Source organism: Molothrus aeneus, chromosome 24 (genome assembly GCF_037042795.1).
Source record: "Molothrus aeneus isolate 106 chromosome 24, BPBGC_Maene_1.0, whole genome shotgun sequence".
Lineage (NCBI taxonomy): Eukaryota > Metazoa > Chordata > Aves > Passeriformes > Icteridae > Molothrus > Molothrus aeneus.
The window spans coordinates 2,653,222-2,663,988 of NC_089669.1; the positions used below are offsets into that span (position 1 = coordinate 2,653,222).

A 10,767-nucleotide genomic window follows, 5' to 3' on the forward strand; every position below is an offset into this window, starting at 1 on the left:
TCTCCGTTGCAGCTTTATTTATTGGGTGTTTTCATGCTCTCGGCTCTCAGGGAATCCTGGAGTGCGTGGCTGTTAAAATTCCCGACAGCAGGTGTCAATGTTGCCTGCTCTTCCTCCCAGCCGTGGAGGGATTTTCCAGGAGTTTTTCAGAGATTTTCCGGCAACATTTGGAGAAGAAAAGTGGTTGCAGGCCAGAAAACTGAGTTGTTGTTCCTCCTCTTTGTTCGGTCACAAATCAACATCTGAGGTGGAGAGGAATTTTTTTAGCAGTTTTTTATAGAAATGGAGCACTTTGATAGGTAAAAAAAAACCCCAAAATAACCAGGATAAAGACAGTTTGTTTCTCCAGGGTTTTAAAGCCTGTGGGAGGCATGGAATCATGGAATCCCAGAGTGGGCTGGGTTAGAAGAGACCTTAAAAGTTCATTCCATTCCACCACAGGCCATTCTTCCTGTTTGGGACTGCCAGGAAAGCTCCACTCTCTCCGAGTCCCACCAGCTCAGTGGAGAAATATAAATATAAATATAAATATAAATATAAATATAAATATAAATATAAATAGTATAAATGAATACATCTATACCTATACCCATATATAAATCTAAATCTAAATCTAAATCTAAATTTACATAGAAATATATATAGAAATATACATAGAAATATACATAGAAGTATTAATATAAATCTAAATCTAAATAGAAATCTAAATAGAAATAGAAATCTAAATAGTATAAATGAATACATGTATACCTATACCCATAAATATAGATAAATAAATAGAAATAGAAATATACATAGAAATAGAAATATACAGAGAAATATAAATCTAAACATAGAAATATTAGTATAAATAAATATAAATATAAATATAAATATACATAGAAATAGAAACACACATAGAAATATTAGTATAAATATAAATATAAATATAAATGGCTCTATTTTCAAGCTGTTTCCCCCAATCCCAGCTCCACCTTCCCCTGGAATTCCACTTCCCTCCTCTCCTCAGCCCATGGCTGCAGCTCTGATTTCCAGCTCCCAGCCCTGCCCTGCCGGGGGAGGTTCCTGCCTCCCTCCTTCCCAGAAACACCAGCTCTGACTCACCCCATTGCGAAACGCTGCAGCCGCCTCCCCTGGCTCCTCCGGGCTCCTTTGTCCCCCTCTTGTCCCCGGGCATGTTTGAGGAGGACCCAGACAAGTTTTTCCCCTGGTGATTCCGTGCCCTGCTGCCCTGTCCCATTGTTCATCCCTCCCGTCTTTCACATCTTCCCTCACTCCTCGTTCTCCTGCTCTGTGAACAAACCCCGAGCTCTCTCTGCTGTTGTGAAACAGCTCCAGCTCAATTTCTGCCTGTCCTGTTCCCCAAATAACCCTGGCTCTGCTGGGCTGTGGGAACCCAGCACATTCCTGGATGACTCAAGACTCTGGCAGGGAGCTCAGAGACCTTGGCACGGGGTCAAAACCACCTGTGCCTTCCATTTTATCCCATGGAAACAATTCCCAGCTTTGTGTGAGGAGTTGCAGGCCACAAGGGCTTGAGTAGAGTGAATTTGTCACAGGGTGAAAAAGTAGAATTTTGGGGTTTTTAGAACGGGGGTTCAAGAGGCAAGATGGAGGAATCTGGGAGTGTCCTGTCCTTCTTCTCCTTCTTCTCCTTCTCCTTCTCCTTCTCCTCCTCCTCCTCCTTCTCCTTCTCCTTCTCCTTCTCCTTCTCCTTCTCCTTCTCCTTCTCCTTCTCCTTCTCCTTCTCCTTCTCCTTCTCCTTCTCCTTCTCCTTCTCCTTCTCCTTCTTTCTCCTTCTCCTTCTCCTTCTCCTTCTCCTTCTCCTTCTCCTTCTCCTCCTCCTCCTCCTCCTCCTCCTCCATCCTCTGCTGTGTTGGTGGCACTTTTGGATTGGTTTAGAGCAGAGACAGACTGTCTAACATAGGTGATAGGTGTTGGGAAATTACTGTAAATGAAGTACAGGAGTTTTTAGTATCAAAAGCCAACACCACCCCAAGGGCAGGGACTGTGCCACAACCCTTGTCTGGACAGATGTCAGCAGGTCAGAGAAAGAATGTGACAGATAACAGAAAATAAACAACCTTGAAAAGCAGAGCTGAGGAATCTCAACTCCTTCAGTCGTGGGGCTGGGGGAAAAAGAGACTTTTTAATACCTTTTAATACCTTTTTAATACCTTTTTAATACCTTGGGGGTCATTTCAATCACAGAAAACCCGAGAGGTTGGCACCTCCCTGGCATTCCCTGGAGCCTTCCCAGAGGTGCTGAGCTCCTGGGAAGGGGCTGCAGGTCCTTCCACCCATCCCCAAATCAATCCCAAAGTTTCTTCCTGCCTCTCCAGGCAGGATGGCAAAAAGAGCTCCAGAAATGCTGGGTTGATGTGAATGAGCAGACACATGGGTGTTGTTTTGGCTCAGGAAATATCTCATGGATCATTGGAGCTTTGTTTCACTGGATTTTCCTTTATTTATCTTTTTTTTAATGGACCTTATGTTCCATGAATTTTTTTTTAATATATATATAGCCCTGATCTCTTAAAAATTGGATTTATTAAAGCGTGTAATCTCCCAAAATCCATTTAGGATTGGTAAAGCATCTCCCAGCCTGAACTAATATCAGCTGTTATTTAGGGGAATAACATATAATAATAATAATAATAATAATAATAATAATAATAATAATAATAATAATAATAATAATAATAATGGGAATAATCCTGCCTCCAGACAGGATTCCCCATGGAACAGGAGCTGCTCCCACCCTGCCAATTCCCAGCATCTGCCCTGGGACAAACTGGGAGAGCTGGGGGTGAATCCATCCCCCAGCACAGGGTGTGGGGATGATATCCTGAATTTCCTCCTGGTTTTTTGGAGGTTTGGACCTCACCAGGACCTTGGGAGCACCTCCTGTGTCGCTCTATTTAATAATTTGGCTAATTATGAGTGTGTTCACCAGAATGTACTCGTTTATTTCTTGTTGTGAGATAGAATTTATTTATTGTTGGGAGATGGAATATGTTTCTTGTTGTGAGATGGAATTAGATGGAATTTCTAATTAGAGTTAGAAAGGTAAATTAGGCTTAAAACTTTAAAAAAGGATATGAAGAAAAATTTATTAACAGTAACTAAAAGAAAGAGGAATAAGAGTTAGAACTAAAAGAAAGAGGAATAAGAATTAGAACAAAGAGTAATAAGAACAAAAAGAAAGAGGGATAAGAACTAAAAGAAAGAGTAATAAGAATTTTAAAAAAAGAGCAATAAGAACTAGAACAAAATAAGATTTAGAACAAAAATGTATTAACACTAACTAAATGAAAGAGAAATGAGAATTAGAACTAAAAGAAAGAGTAATAAGAACTAAAAGGAAGAGTAATAAGAATTAGAACTAAAAGAAAAAGTAATAAAAATTAGAACAAAGAGTAACAAGAATTAGAACCAAATCAGAATTAGAACAAAAATTTATTAACACTAACTAAAGGAAAGAGTAATAAGAATTAGAACAAACACTTCTCTTCCCCTTAAACCTTTTCTTTCTTACTGACAAAACCTAAAATTTTTATACTTCTTTTATACTTTTATACTTTTAGAATACATATATAGAATATATAAATACTTCTAGAATATATATATATATATATTATATATATATTTTTTATGCTTCTCCTTATATACATTTTACACTTCCAGAATAGTCTTTTTTTGGTTCATTTAGGACGAGAAATCCCCCTGAACCCCTCCCAGGATGCTCTGGCCCCCAGCCCCATCCCAGCCCATCTAATCCCAGTTTAAACCCTTGTGCTGAGGCAACATCTGCCTGTCCCCCCTAATCCCTGCTCCATCTGGGCAGGGAGGCTGGATCAGCTTCCCATGAAATATTTACCCCTGACAACCCAGCTGATCCCACGTTTCCAGCAAAAAAAAAAACCAAAAAAACCCCAAAAAATAAAATAAAAGGGTTTAAAAATGGCTGTGGATCATCACATCCCCCCCAGCACAGGGGGTGTGAGCTCCTCTCATTCACATCCACAGATTCCTGCTCGTTAAAATAAAGGATTATTTAGTGACTACAAGAAAATGGTCTGGGAGGAAATGAGGTGCAGTGCAAAGGACCAAAACAGGCCAAAACCAAGCTCACAGATGTTGCAAAAGCAGGGGAAAAAAATCAAGGAGGGAGACACAACTTGGAGGGGAAGATATGAGGATGAGTGACATGGATACTTTAAAAAAAAAAAAAAAAAGGATTTTTAATAATTTAATGACATTTTGAGCCCAGCTTGAGCAACCAAATAGCCTTTAAATAAAACATTCCCTGCTGGAGCAGGTGCCCTTCAACTTCCCTGGGCTTAAAATAGCTCTGGAGTCAGGCTGAGCCCCCAGTTCAGCTTTCCTGAGCGGGGTTTAGAGTGACCTTCACTGGGGCAGGGACGTTCATCTCTGTCCCCACGCTGGCTCAGCCTCTTGGCCTTGTTTGGAAATAACAGAAATTTTCTTTCCAAATCCTGCTGGATGGGGTTTATCTCCCACCACCCTTTTATCCCCCTCAAGGTTTGGGGTTTTTTTTTTTTGGGACAGAATTTCCTGTTCCTTCAGTAGTGCTTAGGTCAGCAGGGCAAGGGAAATACCTGACATGAAAAATTAAGGGAAATTAATTAAAAACTTGAATTAAAATTAAGGAATGAATGCAGAAATTGGGAATATTTAGAGGGAGAGGGTTTGGAGGATTATGGCTTTTGAGGGTGTATTAGTTTTTTGAGGTTGGCATTGAAGGTATTTGAGATGTTTGGATTTAGGTGTTTATTATTTTTTATTAGTGAAAAAGCCCTATAACTATGAGTTTTTTAGTTTTTCATTAGTAAGGTAAAAATGGTGAACTATTTTTTGTCACAAGGTCTTTTAAGACTAAACTATTTAATTAAGAACTGATACTCAGATTATTTTCCCCACTAACCTAATAATGGATCTTTTCAAGTTTGTGATGTGGACTTTTCCTTCCTTGGACTGGATCTCTCCCACTCCTTCCTCATTTCCAGGCTGGATTCATCCTCTCTTCCAGGCATCCCTGACATTCCTCTCTCCTCTTCTATTTCCCAATCCTTTATTTCTCCCACAGGGAAGTGAACATCCCCTGGTCCTATGCATTACTGGAACATTGAACAGAACCCATTTTCCTGCTGACAATTCCCTATTTTCTGCCAGGAAAAATCCCAGATTCCCTGGACTGAATCTCTCCCCCTCCTTCCTCACTTCCAGGCTGGATTCATCCCCGTCTCCCTGGATGTTCTTCTCTTCTCTTCTATTTCCCAATCCTTTATTTCTCCCACAGGGAAGAAAGCAAAACTGGGACATGGAACAGGATCTGTTTTCCTGCTGACAAATCCCTATTTTCTGCCAGGAAAATAGGGAAATAGGGATTGGATCTCTCCCACTCCTTCCTCACTTCCAAGCTGGATTCATCCTCTCTTCCAGACATCCCTGACATTTCTCTCTTCTCTTCTATTTCCCAATCCTTTATTTCTCCCACAGAAATAGAGGACAGAACCCCTTGGTTCTGTCCATTATTGGGACACAGGACAGAACCCATTTTCCTGCTGACAATTCCCTATTTTCTGCCAGGAAAAATCCAGATTCCCTGGACTGGATCTCTCCCCCTCCTTCCTCACTTCCAGGCTGGATTCATCCCCCTCTTCCAGGCATCCCTGATGTTCCTCTCTCCTCTTCTATTTCCCAATCCTTCATTTCTCTCACCTCGTGGTCCCATCCATTACTGGAACATGGAACAGAACCCATTTTCCTGCTGACAATTCCCTATTTTCTGGCAGGGAAATAGGGATTGTCTCTCTCCCACTCCTTCCCCTCTTCCAGACATCCCTGACATTCTTCTCCCCTCTTCTATTTCCCAATCCTTTATTTCTCCCACAGGGAAGAAAACAAAACTGGTACACAGAACGGGACCTGTTTTCCTGCTGACAATTCCCTATTTTCTGCCAGATAATCCCTATTTTTTCCCAGGTTCCCTGAACTGAATCTCTCCCTGAAAGATTGAAACTGAAACTCCTTCCCCACTCCCAGACTGGATTCATCCCCCTCTTCCAGGCATCCCTGATGTTCCTCTCTCCTCTCCTATTTCCCAATCCTTTATTTCTCCCACAGAAACAAAGGGCAGCACCCCTTGGCTCTGTCCATTAGGAACAGGACCTGTTTTCCCGCTGACAATTCCCTATTTTCTGCCAGGAAAACAGGGATCGTCTCTCTCCTGCTCCTTCTCCACTCCCAGGCTGGATTCACCCCCTCCTCCCTGGCCATTCCTCTCCCCAGGACCCCTCCAAACCCAGCCCCTCTCCAGCAGCCCCCCGACATTCCCGGGGCTCCCCTGGGCTGGAATTCTGTCGGGATCTCCATCTTTGGCAGCCTGGCCGTTCTCCCCAGCCCTCCCTGGGAGCTTTTGCTCCCACGTCATTTGTTTTGGAGCTCCCTGCTGCTCCCGCTGACGTCTGTGGGGCCGCGTCAGGCGAGGGAAGCGCGGCCCTTTTTTGGGAATTTGGGATTTGGGAACAGCTGGGCTCTGTCAGCTCCAGGGATAAACACTCCAGGGTTTTTGTTTTTTTTTTCCCCTCCCCTGTGCTCAGCACAATATTTTCCTTTCTCTTTAGGAAGCGTTTTGCTGCTGAGGGGTGGAATTCTGCGCCAGAATTCTTTTTAAATTTGATTTTTTTTTCCTCCTCATTTCAGCCTCTCCAAAGCAGCTGCGGCCCCTTTGGGAAGGGAAAAGATCCTTTGGCTCCCAAAAAATGTGGGAGTTTGGAGTCCTGAGGAAGAACTGGGGCATTTTTGGGAGGGGTTCTGAAGGTTTATGGGGGAGTAAAGGAGAATTGGGGACTTCAGATGCTTGGGAAAGGGGGATTAGAAAAATAGAAAGGTGAAAAAAGGGGGGTTAAAAAAGGGGGATAAAAAAGGGAGGTAAAAAATAAGGGGGGATAAAAAAGGGGATAAAAATGGAGGTAAAAATAAAGGGGGATAAAAAAGGGAGGTAAAAAATAAAGGAGGATAAAAAAGGGGATAAAAGGGGGATACAAAATAAAGGGGGATAAAAAATAAAGGGGATAAAATAAGGGGGGAAAAGAGGGATAAAAAATAAAAAGGGGATAAAAATAAAAAGGGATAAAAAATAAAGGATAAAAATAAATGGGTCTTAAAAGGATAAAAAAGAGGGGTAAAAAAAAGGGGGGTAAAAAAATGGGAATTAAAAGGGGATGAAAAAGAAGGGGATTTAAAAAAGAGGGGTAAAAATAAAGAGGGGTAAAAATAGGGGAATAAAAAAGAGTGGGACAAAAAAGGGTCTAGAAATTAAAGGGGGGTAAAAATAAAGAGGGATTTAAAAGGGATAAAAAATAAAGGGGGATAGAAAAAAAAGGGGGACAAAATATGGGGGATAAAATTAGAGCACACTGGCAGTGGAGTGTTATCCCAAAGTGATAAATTTTATACAAATGCAATATTTTATACAAATATTTGTGAACACTTGACAAGAATCCTCTAAGTCAGGCTAAAGTCAAATCCCCACCTGACTCCTCCTCAGCTCCTGGGAAAACCCCAAACCCAAGGCAAGGCCCCTTTTCCCTGACCTGGCTGCAAATCCCTCCTCTGATGTGGGCGGTGGGGAGATAAGGCCAACCCTGCTCTAAAAAATGAACAAGTCAGCAAAAAATAAAGAAATCAGCAGGAAAAAATCAGATTACGGAGGCAAGAGGAGGAGTTGGCCCCAGCTGAAGGACAGGGACACTGGGAGATACTGGAAAATCCCTTTATCCCAACTGGAGAGAGCCAAAAATGAGGATCACACCCAGGGTTTCATCTTCTGGAGGAGAAGGAAAACCCCAAACCCAAGGCAAGGCCCCTTTTCCCTGACCTGGCTGCAAATCCCTCCTCTGATGTGGGCGGTGGGGAGATAAGGCAAGCTCTGCTCTTAAAAATGAACAAATCAGCAAAAAATAAAGAAATCAGCAGGAAAAAAATCAGATTACACCGGCCTCAGCTGAAGGACACTGGGAGATACTGGAAAATCCCTTTATCTCAAACTGGAGAGAGCCAGAAATGAGGATCACACCCAGGGCTTTCATCTTCTGGAGGAGCTGGAACCTGCTGGGCAGGGCAAGGAGCAGAGTGGGGCCAGCAGGAGCTTCTCAGCCTGGGCCAGATGTGGTCAGAGCCTTTTTTATCCCACGTGTGCTGCCTTTCTTTGCATAGCCCAAGTGTCATTAGGTGTCATTAAGGCAATTATGCTGAATTTTAGCAGCCCACAGAGTAATTGGGGGCAATTTTTAGCATCCCCAGGGGCATTTTTTGAGAGCCCAAGGTGGCCCTGCTGATGATTTTCTCAGGTCAGGTGTGGCTCAGGTGACACCTTTGAAGTGAACCTTGTTGTGCTGCTGCTGTTGGGACAGGGCTGGAGGAGAACAACTCCAATTTTCCAATTTTTCCCTTCATTCTTGTTGAAAAAAAATAAAAAAAAAAGGAATTTTTGCCTCTTGTTTCAGCTCTGAAGCAAATTAAACCCGGGGAGTGGTTGGGAAAAATCCAGGTTCAGGTGGGAGGCACCAGGTCCACAGGGAATTTAATGGCTTATAAAATCCATTTTTAAAAAATTCATGGCTTCTAAAATCCTTAAAATTCCTGTGGTTTTACCCTGGCTGTGCTTGGAACAGGGGGAGCAAAGGGGACTCAGCTTTGGGGTGAGGAAATTCTGAGCATCACCCTCTGCTCCATGGGGAAAATCAGGGAATTTCAGGGAATCCACAGGGAAAATGAAGGAATTTCATGGCTTCTAAAATCCTTTCATGGCTTCTAAAATCCATCAAATCCCTGTGATTTATCTCTCCCCTACCTTAAACCACCACCAGCCCAAAGGGAAATTTGTTGGTTTTTTTTCTTTATTCCCTTCTTCCCCCAGCTGACTCCTGCATTTCAAGCCTTGCTGTGGATCAGCAGGAGCAATTCCAGATTTTTCCTCAGCCAAAACCTCCCCTGAATTAATTTACCCTCTCAGGGGGGGCAAAAAAAGCCTCAAAAAAAAAAAAAAAAAAAAAAGGCCTCAAAAAGGGGGAGATTTGAGGAGCTCAGAGCTGCAATTCCAGAGCAGAGCGCTTGGAGCCCAACAGGGCCTAGCCAGAAAAATGGGAAAAAATCTCATTTATGGCTGACAAACGTGGCCAGAGGCCAAGGAAAACCCTCCAGGGGTTTGGATTCAGCAGGGTAAGGGGGTGGGAGATATTTTTAGCTGTTTTTTTTTCTGCTCACCCCTCACAGTGGGGCAAAAAAGCCTCAAAATTGGGAGATTTGAGGAGCTCAGAGCTGGAATTCCTGAGCAGAGCGCTTGGAGCACAGCACGGCCTTGGGGCAATAAAGAGAAAAAAAAATCCCATTTATGGCCGACAAACGTGGCCAGAGGCCAAGGAAAACCCTCCAGGGCTCTGGATCCAGCAGAGTGAGGGGGTGGGAGATATTTTTAGCTGTTTTTTTTCTGCTCCAGAGGCCTTTGGGGCCTGTGAGAGCAGCTCAGGAGCTCTCCTGAGGAGGAGGAGGAGGAGGAGGGAGTGGGAGGCTGGAATTTGAGACCATTTTAAAGCCCTGTTTGCCTTTCCAGCCTCTGCAGGCTCCAAGGGCAAGGCCATGGGGTTATCTTGGGAAGGGCAGAGGGAGGGCAGAGCCTTGGAGCCATTTATAGGGGCCTTTATAGAGGATTTTCCCTGCTCTGCTGGGCCATTCCCATTTTAACGTCCCTGATCCCAAACGGGAACAACCCCTCAGTGGGATCAGGGGCCTCGGAACCCTTCATGGGGGATTTTTGTGATTTATGTGATCCTCAGCTTAGGATCAGGGGCCTCAGAGCCCTTTATAGGGGATTTTTATTTTCCCCTGCTCTGCTGGGCCATTCCACCAGCCCCTTTCTTCCTCCACTTTATTTTCTTAATTCAATATATTTCATGCTCCCTTTCCCTGTCCATCCCTCTTCACTGAATTTCTTTATTCAATGTTTTTCATGATGGAGCAGCTCCTCAGGAAGGATTTATGTGGCTCAGCTCAAGATCAGGGGCCTTGGAGCCATTTATTTGTGGGGTATTTTTGTTTTTCCCTGCTCTGCTGGGCCATTTTCTCCCTCTTCAGGGGAGACAGGTGATGAGGGCTCTGGTGTTGAGATGACCCCAAGGTGGTGGAAAGTCTCTTTTTCCCAGTCCTGAGACCGAAGAAGAAGTCAGGATTCCTTGGCTCTTGTTCTCAAGGTTGTTTATTTTCTCTTATATATTACATTGTCTCTCTGACCTGCTGAGATCTGTCCACACAAGGGTTGTAGCACGCTGACCACCCTTGGGGTGGTGTTGGCTTTTTATATTAAAACCTACCTGTACTTTATTTACAGTAATTTTCCAATACCCATCACCTATGTTAGACAGTCTGTCTCTGCTCTAAACCAATCCAGAAGTGTCACCATCACAGCAGAAGATGGAGGACAAGAAGAAGGAGAAGGAGGACAGGACACTCCCAGATTCCTCCATCTTGCCTCTTGAACTCCCATTCTAAAAACCCCAAAATTCTACTTTTTCACCCTGTGACAAATTCAGTATCACTCTACTCAAACCCTTGTGGCTTGTAACTGCTCACACAAAGCTGGGAATTGTTTCCATGGGATAAAATCAGAGGCACAGGTGTTTGTGACTCCGTGCCAAGGTCTCTGAGCCCCTGCCAGGGTCTGAGGGCAGCCAGAGGAATTTC

At 43.5% G+C, this 10,767-nt stretch overlaps 1 long non-coding RNA gene across 1 annotated transcript; it reads right to left on the reverse strand.

The window, feature by feature from the left end:
* Positions 1–2: 2 nt before the first annotated feature.
* Positions 3–1,216, reverse strand: LOC136566198 (uncharacterized). Its single transcript, XR_010785000.1, has 2 exons — positions 1,105–1,216; positions 3–242 (listed from the first exon to the last, which is right to left on the reverse strand). It is a non-coding gene; the product is annotated as an uncharacterized lncRNA (long non-coding RNA).
* Positions 1,217–10,767: the final 9,551 nt, after the last annotated feature.